The sequence below is a fragment of the Castanea sativa genome, chromosome 10 (assembly GCF_040712315.1).
Source record: "Castanea sativa cultivar Marrone di Chiusa Pesio chromosome 10, ASM4071231v1".
Classification (NCBI taxonomy): domain Eukaryota; kingdom Viridiplantae; phylum Streptophyta; class Magnoliopsida; order Fagales; family Fagaceae; genus Castanea; species Castanea sativa.
The window spans coordinates 9,265,473-9,281,493 of NC_134022.1; positions in this window are offsets into that span (position 1 = coordinate 9,265,473).

Consider the following 16,021-nt stretch of genomic DNA (forward strand, 5'->3'; position numbering starts at 1 on the left):
TTCATGATTTGTTGATATTACAATTACTTCTAAACCCATAAGTATATAAGATTTTTTTTCCCCCTAAGCAAATAAGGAAAAGGGAGATGAGGTTCAAACTCTAGAGTCTAGACATTGAATACCACAAAAGATGCGGATACCATTGGATTAATATTTGAATATTGCAAGTTACAAGCTAATAAATAATGATTATACATGTCTTATTTTTATAATCTTTGGACATTTTATTTTATGGTATATTGGTGATTTATCAATTAAACAAATAAATTGTTATATATAAAAAAAATGAAAAATTAAAGTTTATCTCCAAATCAGTTTGGAGAAAAATTTATGAAACTCATTACATGATAACGAGATTCGTCTAACTAAGACACCAATTGATTTTTTGGTGTAGGTGGGAACCAAATCCTAAATATCTTTTTTAAGAATAAAAAACTTTACTAACTGTGCTAATTGAAACGGACAAACTAAATAAAGAAAGTTAATAATTTTATAACTTAACATTATTATTTATTTTTCTATTCATTTACGGCCTTCGTGGACGTAGATCATAATTAAATAAAAAAAGAACTAAACAACGAAAGTCTTAATTCAATTGAGTGATAGGCGATAAAAACAAGTTTGATCGAATGTTCCTGACATGTGGGGGCAGAATGTGATGAAAGGCCACCTTGTATCAAATATCAGTTTTTTTTTTTTTTTTTTTTTTTTTTCCTGAGGACAAATATCAGTTCATGTTTTTGTAATTTTTTGTTGAGAGCCATGTTTTTGTAATCATTAATTTTATTTGGGTAAGAGAGTAGAATTTGTAATTATTATTATGCTAATAGACTAATATTATTGTTTTGAGCATTCATTGGCCGGCTGCTAGAGCCAAACATCTTGTATGGGATCTTAGTTGTTTTTTAGAGTGAGAGTTGTGCATCCATAGAATCTTGGGTTTCTTCACTAACTTTTTGAATTATTTAATCGGTCATCTAACTGTTCATTAAAATTCTTCATTTTTTGTCAACTTAATTCATCAACTTTCAAAACTATATTAATTCATTCTTAAATTTGTTTCTTTTTTAAATTTTTAAAAAAATAATTAATGTGTCAAATGGAACAAATGTTTAAGGTTATTACAGAAAATGCAAAGATTTTAAAATCAAGTTAATTTTATTATTAATTCCATCAAAATTGACATGAAGAGGAAACTCAAGAATCAAATTTATGTAATTTTGAAACTTGAAAGACTAAATTGATACAATTAATAGTTAAGATGTCAAATTAATATTTATCTAATAATTATATTATCAAATTAATAATTTAACTTTAAAAAACCACTTCAAGACAATATCTATACTAGATTCTATGAAATACTATACTATAATCTTATATTCCTCAAAATTTCCAACAAATACTCACACGAATCATGATCCACTTCAAGACAGTAGTTATATTAATTACAATCCAAGAGAATCATTACTATAGTCCACTGAATTCCTCGAATTTTCCAACAAAATATTCAATTGATTATAACAAAGAATAGGATTAGGCATACAGGGTAAAGAGGGTATGGGACCAAATCATTTCGTACTATATATATGGTCCCATTGATTGAGAGGAAATGCCTTAAAAGCTTGTAATGGCTCTAGAAATTGAAGAAGAACATGTTGAGTCACTCTCCTCCATGGATCACGATTTATGTGTCAAAAACTTCGTATGGTCCAAGGAAGAATGGCCAGCAATAAATTATGATGAATTTGCAGATGGGGATGACATTCCCATTATAAGCCTCCTGGGAATTTTAGATGAGAAAAAGAAAAAGAGCCAAGATTATGAGATTTTGTGCCAAGCCATGGTAAATGCTAGCTCCAATTGGGGTTTCTTCAAATTAGTAGATCATGGGGTTGATTTGAAAGTCATAGAGAACGTGAAATTACGTTGGAATGAGCTTTTTGATCTTCCTATGGAGCAGAAGCTGAAGGGTGCTAGATCTGCCAGTTTACCATTGGGCTACTGTGCCACAAATCCTGATTATGGAAAAAATTTACCTTGGGCTGAGATCTTACAACTACTTCAGTCACCCCAACATGTTGTTGCATTTGCAACAAAGGTGTTTGGTAATCAACATCAGCCATTTAGGTAATCTTTCTTTCTCATAAGAGGTAATATATATATATGGGGATAATGGACTATGGAAGTTATAGAGTGACAAACATGGATTCCAACTTACACTACTTCTTAAAGTATGTGTTTGTATTAGTTTTATTCTGATTTGTTGAAAGCGGATAAAAAAAATTTTGTATCTTAAAAAAGTGAACCTTAAAAAAAAAATTATATATAAGCAAATATATTAATAAGCCTAAAGAGTAAAACTAATCCAAAAAACACGTTGAGCAAGTTAAGTTTTAATTTATCATGCGTATAGTAGAGCTCTTGATCATAGTTGGACAATGCAAAAATTATAATTAATGATAACTTAACTAGAGTTACTAAGTATCTACTATGTCAATCAGAAAAAAAAAAGACTTAATAACTACTATGATCACACGTGTTACTGTAAACATATTGTGTTATAAATTTTTTCATTTGTGTGCTTAATTATCAATATGGAAACATTAAAATAAATTTTTAGCTCTTAAAGTTTGGGATTATTTTCATTTTGACCCTTTACATTTCAAAATTTTCATTTTGGGCCTTAATGTTTAATTTGTTTTCGTGTTGGCCTTTTACGTTTCAAAGTGTTCATTTTCGCTCTTCATATTTGATTTAATTTTCTATTTGGCCTTAATGTTTCAAAATTTTCATTTTCATAAAGGACTAAAATGGAAGGTCAAATAAAAATTTTGACACATAAAGAGCCAAAATGAAAACAATACCTGAACTTTAAGACCTTTTACTTTACTCTATGGGAAAACATATATGGCCGTGAGTGTGCATATATGCACGCATGTTCATGTGAACACTGATGGAAGTGTGTGCACACAAAAGTTTCTAGGTTAGTCTACTCTTGATATTTTGACGCTGACACAAAAACATACTAGTTTTTTTTTTAATCACCACTCTTAATTAATCTCTTGTTTGTTGTTGTAATTCTTAATCTCTTGTTCACTGAATTAATTGGGTGCTGCTTTTATTTTTATGGTAACTTTAGTTTCATAATGTTTCAGCGATGCAATGATTGAGTACATGCATGAATTGGACAAACTAGGAATGAGAATTTTTGAGATGTTGGCACATGGATTGGACCTTGAAGATAACTTCTTTACAAAGAGCTTTGAAGAGAAAGAAGCCACCATGATCAGAGTTAACAGATATCCTCCTTGTCCCCTTCCAGAAAAATGTCTAGGACTTGGGAGCCATTCAGACCCCCATGCTCTCACAATATTGTTACAAGACCATGTTGGTGGACTTCAAGTCTTAAAGACTGACCACCAATGGGTTGGAATCCGACCTATCCCCAATATTTTTGTCATCAGCATTGGTGACACCCTTGAGGTAATCCCCCCATTTGTCGAAATGGTTCAAAATCACTATGTAAGAGTCTTGTCGATGCAATTTAAGAACTAAGGGTCAAAAGTATATTTTAGTTATCTAAAAAAAAAAAACTTAGTGTGTTTACCTTAAAAGAATAAGTTTAGGATTAACATAAAAGGAAAAAAGAAAAAAAAGAAAAAGAAAGTGATATGATATAAGGGTGCTTGAAGAGAGACTCAAAGAAGGATGTTTGATGGGAAAGCTTAAGGAGAGGGAGGTTGATTCCAAATTCAGCTATACATGGACTGCTTCTTCACAAAAAATGAAGAAAAAAAAAACTTAAAGTTTGCTTCTTCTTTATTTATTTATTTTTACATCAGTAATTGAAGGTAAGAGAATTTGAAATCCTGTATGTCTATATATATATATTAGTAGCATAGTAAATTAAGGAAAAAAAACTATTTAAGTCTTCTTTCTCTTGGGCCATAGACAATTGTCTAAGTGGCCTAATGAAAGAGCCAACGTGGACTTCATTATGGATGTTGGGCCTAGATCAAGACCCAAAAGAGATTGACAGAAACTCACTCTCATTCATGACTTGCATGTCAGATGTTCTGCTTAATTCTATTTGATCTAGGATTTAAGTTCTACCTCTTGTTCTTATGGGCAAAAAATAAGATTTGGATGTTAGAAACATTGAATATTTTTTTGTTAAGACTAATAATCTTACTGAGGTTAACAAATAATAACATTTTAGTGTATTTATTTCCATCAATAGTTACTACCAACTTTGCAGGCATGGACTAATGGGAGGCTAAAGAGTATTGTACACAGAGCAGTGGTAAACAAGGAGAAACAAAGGCTATCAGCTGCATATTTTATCAGCCCATCAAGTTCTGCCATCATAGACTGCCCTCCTCAGCTCATGGACCCAAACGCCAATCCAAGAAAGTATATTCCTTTCAAGTGGGAAGATTTCAAGAAGGAACTTCTGGTTCAAAAGATATTAGTAGGTAAAACTGCCCTCAATAGATTCCTCATTTCTAATTGAAAAGCCAATATATTTTCAGTGATGGACCAGGCCATGCGTATAAAAGTAATAATACAGTCAAGGTTATTTACTGTTCTAATATATAAAATGGAGGACTTGAATCCATGGAGGCTGGTCCTCCATTGTGTAACCTGCACTTAGTGAAAAAGAAACATTTTCATGAAATATAAGTAATCATTATTATGCAGTGGAAAGCATTCTAGATTTAGTTTTAATATTGGGAACATAGAGAGTCCAAATCCTCTGTACCACTTTTTGTATACCAATCTATGTTCTACCAATCACTATTTGCCTTGTTTTCATTTTACTTTCCTTATAGAATAACTAATGTTTAAAATGAAAAGCAATCATACCCATGGCAACTTCTGCCATCATAGACTGCCCTCCTCAGCTCATGGACCCAAACACCAATCCAAGAAAGTATATTCCTTTCAAGTGGGAAGATTTCAAGAAGGAACTTCTGGTTCAAAAGAGGGTAGTAGGTAAAACTGCCCTCAATAGATTCCTCATTTCTAATTGAAAAGCCAATATATTTTCAGTGATGGACCAGGCCATGCGTATAAAAGTAATAATACAGTCAAGGTTATTTACTTTTCTAATATATAAAATGGAGGACTTGAATCCATGGAGGCTGGTCCTCCATTGTGTAACCTGCACTTGCTGAAAAAGAAACATTTTCATGAAATATATGTAATCATTATTATGCACTCGAAAGCATTTTAGATTTAGTTTTAATAGTGGGAAGATACGGAATCCAAATCCTCTGTTCCACTTTTTGTATACCACTCTATGTTCCACCAATCACTATTTGCTACGTTTTCATTTTACATTCCTTATAGATTAATAACTGAAATTTAAAATGGAAAGCAATCATACACATGACAACTAGTGATTGGTGAAACATAGAGTGATACATAAAAAGTAATATAAAAGAGTTGGACTCGAACATACCTACGTGTGGATCAAAACAGTATTAAGACTAGTATTATGTCAACTATAAGCTAGCTGTCGAGCACTACATGCTTAGACTTTTTGAATTTGTAATCTTCAAAATGCGTAACTGTCAACTAACTAATAAACTCCACATTCAATATTATTGAATCAATAAATTAAGACTCGGGACTAGGACAATTCAAAGAGCTAGAAAATCTATCACAGTCACAGACTCGATCTGAAGTCTGTACCTTTGGGTATTCGATAAATCTGTCTAATTCAATTACACGTGTGGAAGACACGACTAATATTATTCTTGTTGTCAATTCAACCTAAACATAGAATGGGAATTGGGAAGTACGTAATAAATGCTCATATAATCTTCTGTGTAGTATAAATGTATAATATGGTTCATTGATTTATAATTAAGTATAAACATACAAGCTAGCATAATGTAATTGTAGGGAATATATAACAAGTAAAAAGCCATACGTAATTACTGTCTTGTCTAAATGAAACAGTATATATTTCAAACTTGGAAGAATCCTAGAACTTGCTTCACCCTTAACCAAATTAATTGGCCAAGTTGAAAGTTTATGTAACACTGATTTTTTCAATGACAAAACCCACCAAGTCCATTTCTGTTGTTTAATTAAAACCGACTCCAACCAAACCGATTGGCATGTGGAAGTGACCCTCGACCATAAATATAAACTTTGAATTTCCAATTACGTTTGCTGGACCTTATCCATTGGATTTCTTTGATTGCTAGCTAATTGCATACTTTGGTGCTTAAATTAGTCACTACCGACTTAATTTGGCCCACCATTGCTTGATTTTTTTGGAATAAATTTGAATAATTGACCTCTACTTATTTAATAGAGATGAATTTGAATACATGCTTTGTACCTTCCCATGCAATAGTCTTGTGGGAAAGCTTAAAGATTTGGAATCCAAAATATCCATCAAATAGCTAAAGGGTATTTTATGAGACAGTCTCATAAAACTATCTTTTCACAATATGTGACACCCACACATGTAAGACTCATCTATATTATGAGAGAACAGTCTTATGATTAAGAACGTCTCGTACGATACTTTTTCCTTTCATATGGTTAAATAGTGTCTCTACATCCCAAAACTTACTCTCAAATTCATCCTTAGTTGATGTAGACCAAAGTGTCTTAAAATAATTGAATACTCCAAACTTTCAAAAAAAAAAAAAAAATCACAAATTTTCTACATAAAAAGATAAAATTCTTTAAAAAACAAATAAAAATATCTTTTGGCTTCACGAAGCAATGTCTACAAATTCTTATATAATTTTTTTTTAGAGAGTTTCAACCTCTGATGTCCGCTCCTAATAAGCGCTCTTTGTCATCAGACCAAAGCACCAATTAGTTTTTGGTGTAGGCGAGGATTAAACCTCAAATCTCTTATTCAACTATCAGAGACTTTACTAGTTGAGCTAACTGGAACCTATCTTATATAATATTAATTATATTGTTAATGTTCTAATGACAATAAATAAATGAGTTATTATTATATAATTTCACAAATCTCATAAATTACAAAATATGTTTTATAATTTAAAATTTAAGGACTTTTGCTTTTAAATAAGTTTCAGTAACAGTTTATATGAATTTATGTTGGGCCATGAATTCAATCGCTTTAAATGGTTCTCAATTTTTGTTAATACTTTTATTGGTTTTCATTTAGGCCTACCATTAATATCACTTTTTCTTTTACCAATAATCACTCACCACATTAGCAGTTTGTAAAATTTTTAATAAAATAGTTTGTATCTCTAACATTATTCTTTTAATATTTAGGATTGAATTTGAAACTAATAATGAAAATTCTTTTGAATTTCTAAAAACACATGGTAGTAAATTTTAATTGGAGATATATAAACTTTGTTCAAAATTTTGGAAGTGGAATTTTACTCACATCAAATATGTTAATTATTTTTAATGTATAATAAAAAAATGAGAGGTCGTGTACTTGACGCTACCACAATGTGTAGAACACAACTTTTATTTTATAGTATATAATATGGTGTAATCATGATATGAGCTTATAATGATTTTTTAAAAAAAATTCTAAAAACTTTTGGAAGTAGAATTTTAATTGGAGTATTTTTTTTAATAAAAAAACCTTCTTTTTTTTTTTGAAAATTTGTAATTGAAGTTTCTATTAGAGCATCTATGTTAGTTATTTTTTACTGTATGAAAGAAAAAAAGAGAGGAAATCTACTTGGCACAACCTGACAACCATAGTGTGTAGGATTAACTAATTGAAATATAGTGTACGTATCAAAAGTTTTATAATATTTACATCGAATGATTTTTTGTGTTTGATAAGTTTTAGTCATAGCTTATATGAACTTGTATTATTTTTAGGTAACAATGACTCGCTAAGGGCATAAATTGAAAAGATTTTAAAAGTTCATTATTTTAATTAAAACGCTTCAAATTTTAGGGTTTTGATTTAAAACCACCGCAAATTATTGAGGAATAAAACAATTTAAGGCTAAACCACTTGGTGTAAGAAGAGTCTAGTCACTTGGAAAATTATTAAGTATTCTCAACTCTCAAATATAATTAATGTGGTATTTTATCTTTTCACAAGAATGTTATCAGATTCTACCATATATATTTAATTGATGATCACATGAATATTGGAATTCATCCTGAATTTAATTACCAAAACATATTATTATATGAGGATAATCAGTTAGTCATTTTTTTTAAAGACAATTACTTTATTAACCACTTAACACAACTTCTAGTATCCAACTTTTATTACGTGTAGTCCACAATCCACATAGATACATTCCGTTGGATTAATCAAAGGTTCAAACTTCAAACATCTGCATCGCTGATGTTTACATATATAGGACTAGGCACCAAAGTCAATGTTATTGCTACATTCTCACAAAGCCTAGTTTATTACCGAAAGTTGTACTAAGAATTAAGATTCTGCAACATGGATTGCCTCGAACCTCATATAAAGTATAGACATCAAATTCTTCAAACTACATTCTCACAGGCCGACAAATCAACACTGATTTTTTTAGGTTTTGTCTCTAACTTTATATTGATATTTATACAAAATTAAAGTTTTCATTCAAGCAATATATATATATATATATATATATATATATATATATATATATATATATATAAATACCTCTAAAGTCACTATGTTCATTGTAGCTAGCAAGGACTAAAGGATATTCTGCAGACATTTGGTCAAAAAAGAGAAGCATAAGCTATCAGTGGCTTGCCGTACAAGTTCTCTGCCAGGATAGGGTTTCCTGAGCTGATGACCCAAGCACCGACGTAAAAAAAGGAAGATTAATTGTACGTACGTACAAGAAATATGAAGTCAATAATAATATATAGTTGTTGTAAACTTGTAAAAGGATAATTATATAGTAGTTTCAATCATAATTATATAGTTGTTGTAAACTTGAAAGTAGACCATAAATTCATTTTAATATGATTCTATTTCAATCACCTCTCTTGAAATATTCTTACTTAAAAAAATTATATTTACACTTTTTTCTACGTCTCTCAATTAACATCTTGTTACATCTTTTTAGCTCTTTGATGGTTTATTTGGTTTTTGAAAAATAGTAGAATAAAAATAAATAAATAAATCTCTATGCCGCGTAGATGTTTGGATTGTAATGGATAATGTAAAAAAAGTTCAAGCTTTCTTTGTTTTAATATGACTTCTTGCGAATTATATATAGATATGACTGGTTGATGAGAAATAATAGGAAAAAAAAGAAATAAGAACTTGTAGAATCATATGTAAGAAGGGTTTGAAATCGATATTTTATGATTCATATCATTTTCTCTTTTTTCTAATTTGACTTGTGTGAAGATAATCAAGGACATGCTAAGTTTGTTGAATTTTTTTTTTATACAAGATAGAAATTCTACTCAAACTTAATCTAAAAGTATATGTGTGCGAAACTCCATCTTGGAGACTTAAACCCGGTCCTTATCCCCCCATAAGTATTTATACTTGTGGAATGATCATCGTACCAAGAGTACACGGTAATTCGCTAGTCCTTGATTGCTAAGAAATTTAGAAAGATAAAAATGGTGCATTTATAATACGACCCACGTTTCATAAGTATGATGATTGGTTTTCTCTAATTTTCGTTTACTATTTTAAAGAAAGTACAACTCGTTTGAGAGTTTTTTATTTTTTTATTTTTTATTGGTTGGGCTTAAAAAACAGGGTGGGTAAAGTAAAGTTGTACCTAGCAAAAGTAAAGTTTTAAAAATAAACCTTATTTTTATTTTCAGTTTCAGCCACCATTAACTTAATTATTTGAAATTTTGAGATTATTTCACTAGGAGGAGGGGTTTAAGTTACAGGACACTTTCTATGCTTGATAAAGTGTCAACTAATCAAGATATAAATTTTACAACCTAGTGAGGAATTGTTGTATTTATAGATATATAGAAGTGTAGGTTGTAATATATGTGATATCATACTTAATTTAATAAGTAAAAGAATGAAGGGGAATTAAATATGAAAATCTAAATTTTAGTTGCTTGCTTGAGCAAAGTCACAGTGGCAACACAAGTGCCGAATGAGAAACAAAGTTCCCAGATTGGTAAACCGATATGATATCAATATTTTGTCATGCCCGCTTAAGCAAGACTCGAGCGAGTATAAGGCGAAAGGCAAGTGAGTACACGGGAGCTTGAGCGGAGTCTCGAAAAGGCTTGATCGAATGTCGCTTAAGCAAGACAGTTGCAGAAATAGGATTAATTCTACAAAAGAATTTCTTAGAAAACTTGGGAAATGAGATTTTTTTTTTTTTAAAAAAAAAAAAATCTCTAATGGCTAGTAACAAATAAAGCCAATGTTTTAAAGGGTTTGTATCGACCTCAGTGACCTTTCAAGTGTTTCTTTTTAAAAGGAAACTCTTTATTATTTATAATTAGGCTTCTACATTCAGTTTTTAATAGATTTTAACACCATTAGAGTTTTCCAAGTTTGTTACTTAAACAATTCTAACTTAGTTGTATATTGGAACCCTTTAACAAACTCTTTAAGTGGGGAAAAATTATGTTATATATATTAAAATTGAAGCACAACCAGAATCCAATTTAGTTTCTAATTATTGTTTAATTTTGTGCAATGTGTCCAATTAAATTTTCTTAATTTTTTTCTCAAGTGGTCTATTCATAATTTTCAACATGAAAACTAAGATGATCATCTCACTCGCCTAGGTAAGAGTAAGACCACTTCATCCTCAGTACTGCAGAATGCTTTTGTACATAAACACTGATTACAAACTAATTTTTCTTTAAAGCCAACAATATAATCATGCTAAGCTTTTAGCTTTTTTTTTGCCCAATAGCCTCGTTGCTCAATCGGTTAACACCTCCTAATATTTCTAACGAAAAAATCTATAATTCAAAACTCTTCACTCCAACTATCCATGCATTAAAAAAAAAGCTCTAGTTTTTATGGTGTACTTTTCAATGTTTTTCACATTTTCCCCAACATCTACAAAAGTCGCTGCATTTCAATTATGCGACAATAACATTAGGAAAGATCAGTCTAACAAAAGGAGAGGCATGCTAGACTGGACTGGAATGGACTAATTAGCTTTAAACTACAAAATTGATTGCAGTAAGAACAAAATTCAAAATATAACAGCGTGGGGGGAAAGGTATATATGCATGCGGCATGCCTAGACTTTCGTGGAAAAGAATAACATCTGTCTACATTTAATTTGGCATGAATCTTTTCCACTTAGAAATGTCTTCATCTTAGCAACAACATATATAAAAGAAGTATACTATTGACCAACAGGTTGTTTTGCTTAGAAATTAATAATGGTCAACAGTTACACAGTTTACAAATTAATTTTATAGTTTATAGTCACCTCTATACGATAACAATGCACAGAAAAAATTGGTGTCCTCAATGTTAATTGCCAGTGGGAAAGGGAGAGTTAACATTTGAAAAAAGGATAATTAATTTTAGGCTTTTGTTAACAAAGGTTGTAACTCGTAAGTAAGAGCAGTGATTAAGATGTATTTGCTGTTTTATTGAATAATATTTTTAATATATATATTTTAATAAAATAAAGTCAAATTGTACAGTTTCTCTTGTTTGAAATTCTCTTTTTTTTTTGTTCAAAAATGTTTATATATCCTTATATTTAAATAGAGACAAAACTAAAGGATAATCGGATAAAAATAAAACTCTAACTCTCACTAAAATATTGTTTAAAAATAAGGCCACTTTCCTATTAATTTTTAAATTTCTTTATCTACTTATAAATTAAATTCTCAAAATAAAAATTATATATATAAAAAAAAAACACAGGTTTTTTTTTAAACTAAAAAATAAGACCACTAAGCTCAATGTTTTCACTTTTTTTTTTCCCTTTTATCAAGACTTAAACATTTCTCTTTTATTTTTATTTTTATTAAGCTTCTCAAAAATAAGGTATATAAGTAAATTTCTAAATCAAATTTATTAGAAGATAAAAATTCAAATCCCACGTACAATTTAACAACCCCTCTACAAAGTCTATCAACTGCCAACAAGGGAGAATTGTGGAAATCATTCAAATGCATTTCGTTTTTGTGTAAATCTATCAATTTAGTTTGCAAACTCTAAGAATAAAAAAACCTATCTTTAATAACAAAAAAAAAAAATTATTAAAAAAGAAACTGTAGAAAAAATATTATATGTTGCTTTCACGTTTTTATTTTTATTTTTTTTAAGAACAAGAAAAACCAATGCACAAATTCAAAATTTCATACTTCCCTAATAATTGCTTTTTTGTTGAAAACTTGTTTCATTTGTTATCAAACAATTGCTTTATAAATCAGGTAAACTATGCAAGTTTAAAATTCCCTCTAACCCTATCTAATAAATTTAAAATTTCCATTAATTTTTTTAAAAAAATCTCTTATCCTTCACCTCATTCAATGGCCACTACAACAGATCTTTTTTTTTTTTTTTCAAATATTAATTTTATAGTTTAATACATGAATTTTTGTTGGGCATACACATAACACCCAATAGTTTTTTTTTGTTCTTCGTACTCATATTCACACTACCAAAAAAAAAATCAGTTTATACCGGCACTTCAATAATGCACTATAGATCATTTGAGTGTTCAAGACAATGAGTATGCCATTGTTTTGGGTGGTGATGATGATTGTTTTGCGGTTCTGTTGTCATGAATTCCTTATTGGAATTTGAAATGTTAGATTTTTTTTTCTAAACAAAAGTGAATAAAACCATTACATTAAGAGCTTTAATTTTAGTTTCACTTTGTTTCTTTTTTGGATTAATAATCTTAAGAAAGTCTTATATGAAGACAAATTTCTTTTTTTTTTTTTATAAAAAAAACTAAAAAAAATTATATAGATGAATTGTTTTCTATTTTATTTTGTACATTTTTCTATGTATTCTAAGCAATTGGAACATTTTTCTACCTTTATTCCCAAAGATGATATACCTTTGAAAAGATATATAAACAAACTAGCCTCATCAGTCATCACATGCGCTTCGCCGTGCAATGGGTTTTTTTTTTTTTTTTTTAGTATCATAATTTTTCATTCATTTCAATTTGAGGTTTACATGTTTTCTTATTAATATTACGTATTTGAAACTACTAATACAATTAGAAGTGTCATGAGACTAGGTTCAAAAAATGAACAAAAATAATTTTGTAAAGTTTATTTTTTGGAGTTAGTCTCATAACACTCATGACTGTATTAATAGTTTTAAAGGGTGTAATGTTGACGATTTAAATTTGATCTACTTTCCTTTTCCTCATTCTTCAAGCTTTTTGTTTTGAAATGACGTGCGCATAGCTTTCCTAGGTGAGCGGCAATGTGGTGGCAATGTGGTAAAAACGCTGGAACTTTTCTTTGTTTTATGATTGTACTTGTCTATCCTTTGACTTTGAGAAATTTTTACCACTTTTAACTTGTGCGAACTTGCTATCCTTGCTAATATTTTTTAGTAACCATTGCCATTGAAACACGAAAACTTAAGTATGCGTTTGGATTGGTGAAAACCAGCTGTGTTTGTCTTTTTTTTTTTTAATGCACGTGTTTCAGCTTTTAGAGACAATATGCATTATTCAGTGAATTCCGTACACTATTTATGAGATCCACAAATACTTTATTAAAAAAAAAAACATTAAAAATGAGTCTCACAACACTATTTATACATTTAAAAATTATTTTACTATAATATTTTTAATTTTCAGCAAAATAAGCGGTATTCAAATGAACCTAATTTGCTATCTTAATTTGGAATGATAACCACAACTCAAATTTATTAGTTATTAGTCCATGGTTGGACCTCCTTGTCTCACCATGGTTTGTTAGAGCTTTTTGCATTATTGCAGCTTTGGTTATCCATAATTTGGTCAGGCAGACAAGCATTACAGCGAGCATCTGTTACATCTCTTTGATCATTTGCCGATATCTTGAAGTTAAATAAATCATGTTATTGATCTCTACAATTTTTCCATGCAATATTTCTCCATAACCAGCTTTGATAGCAATTGTTATTAATACAATTTTTATTAGTTGCTTTGTGAGAACCAATGCCTCCAAATTGATAAATGGAATACTTCGAACGATACCTACACATTATAGCCAACATTTTGTAACCTAAAAACTCGGAATTCATGACCGTTCTTTATTTATTTTCAACATATGAATTCATACACGACAAACTTACACATAGATCGATGAAGATAAATATCAAATTTCTATAATCTATTAGTAAATCTAATCCTAATTCAAAATAATCGAACAGTCGTTGGCCCAGTGGTATCAAACATAAAATAAATACTTGAATTCACTTTCACATCAAGTTATATATATTTCACACGTCTGCCCTAAAATTGCACCTAACACAATAAACACGGTGGAGAAAACAATTACGATGTTTTTCACTTTTCAACTAATTGATGAAGATCAATGGAATCGATCTAATAAATTGAGTTGACAATATTTTTTGTCTAAAAAAAGTAGACTTGATGTAGTTCTATCTGGATCGACCTAACATTATTGGCCTGTCAAAAGTCAAGATTTTGTGGAACAAAAACAGTACAACTCCATATCATAAGCCATTTTATTCAAACTTTATTGACTAGTAGGCATGTTTCCCCATTTACCAACCCTTATCCCATATTGGGTTAGGCCTTATTAGTTAGGACGCTTATTCTTGTTAGAGCATCATAGACTTGGGAATTGATTAATGCATCAAAAAACCCTAAAGAGGAGACCGACACACAACATATTTACTTTGTTCTTTCGCATTTCACATTTGTTAATTGCTCGTACTCTTCTCGGTCTATAATATAGTAAGTAAATCCACTATTTCTGACTGTCATGGTTGTTAGCTCTCTGTCACACATACACACACAGTCTCTCTCTCTCTCTCTCTCTCTCATAGTAAGCTTCATGCTTTCATGCATTACACGATGCTGTTTTCAAAGATAAATTTCAACGCAATTCGTCTATTTCTGCTAGCTCCACCAATAAACTTACTTTTTTGATAAGCAAAGTCCAATTTGGCTCTAGATTTCACTTTCTACTCGGCTCACGTTGAGGCGTGTCCAGTCCAGGGGTCGTAAGTTCTAGGATATAGAGGAGAGGACGACACATATTTCTTTCTGCCTTTAACTATAAAATTGTCTATGATGGGTCGGTGGTCGAAGACCAAAGAGTGTTTTCATAGTCTATTCTTTATATATATATATATATATATATATATATATATATTATTCCTTTCGCATTTCATAATCCCTATATACATGACGTTTACTAATTAGCTCAGTGTGTTGTAACTTGTAAAAAGAACAATGCAAGCCTTAATAAAAGTCTTTGCCCGTTACTTGCGCGTCACGAGTCACGACCGTGTCCCACGCGTTGCTCATCTTCCAATCCTTTTTAGTTTTTTAAGTATAGCATGCTGAGGCAAACATATGATGTATTAAAGTATTTTAAGTTTTCTATAGAAAATTATAAACATTTACTTAGTTCTGTCCCTACATGATCCACTATTAATTAAGGCTATACTCAGACATAGAACAAAAGACAAAGCTTAGGTAGGGAGACAACAAATGCCATTAATTAAGGCTATACTCAGTCATAAAACAAAAGACAAAGCCTAGGTGGGGAGACAACAAATGCCAGAACATTTTCACGACACGCTTTGTGGTTTTTTAGTTGGGATGAGTTAGGTATAATATTTTATTATTTTATTTTGAATTATATAAGTGGGTTAATATCATTGATGGAGCCAAAGTTTTGGGTGGGAGGCGGCTTTACTACTGGCTGTATGGGAATTTTCAATCTTGACTTTGTTATTACTTAACTGTTGAGGGTTATTTATTTATATTTTTTGTGGATAAGAACAAAATTATTTTTGTTTAAAATTTTTTAAAGGGTAGTGTTGTTTATTTTGGATAAAATTGATTAATTGAACTTAATTTTTTTTTAGTTTTACTATTGGTAATTTTTTTTGTTAAGCTATTTTGTTTTGGGCTTACAT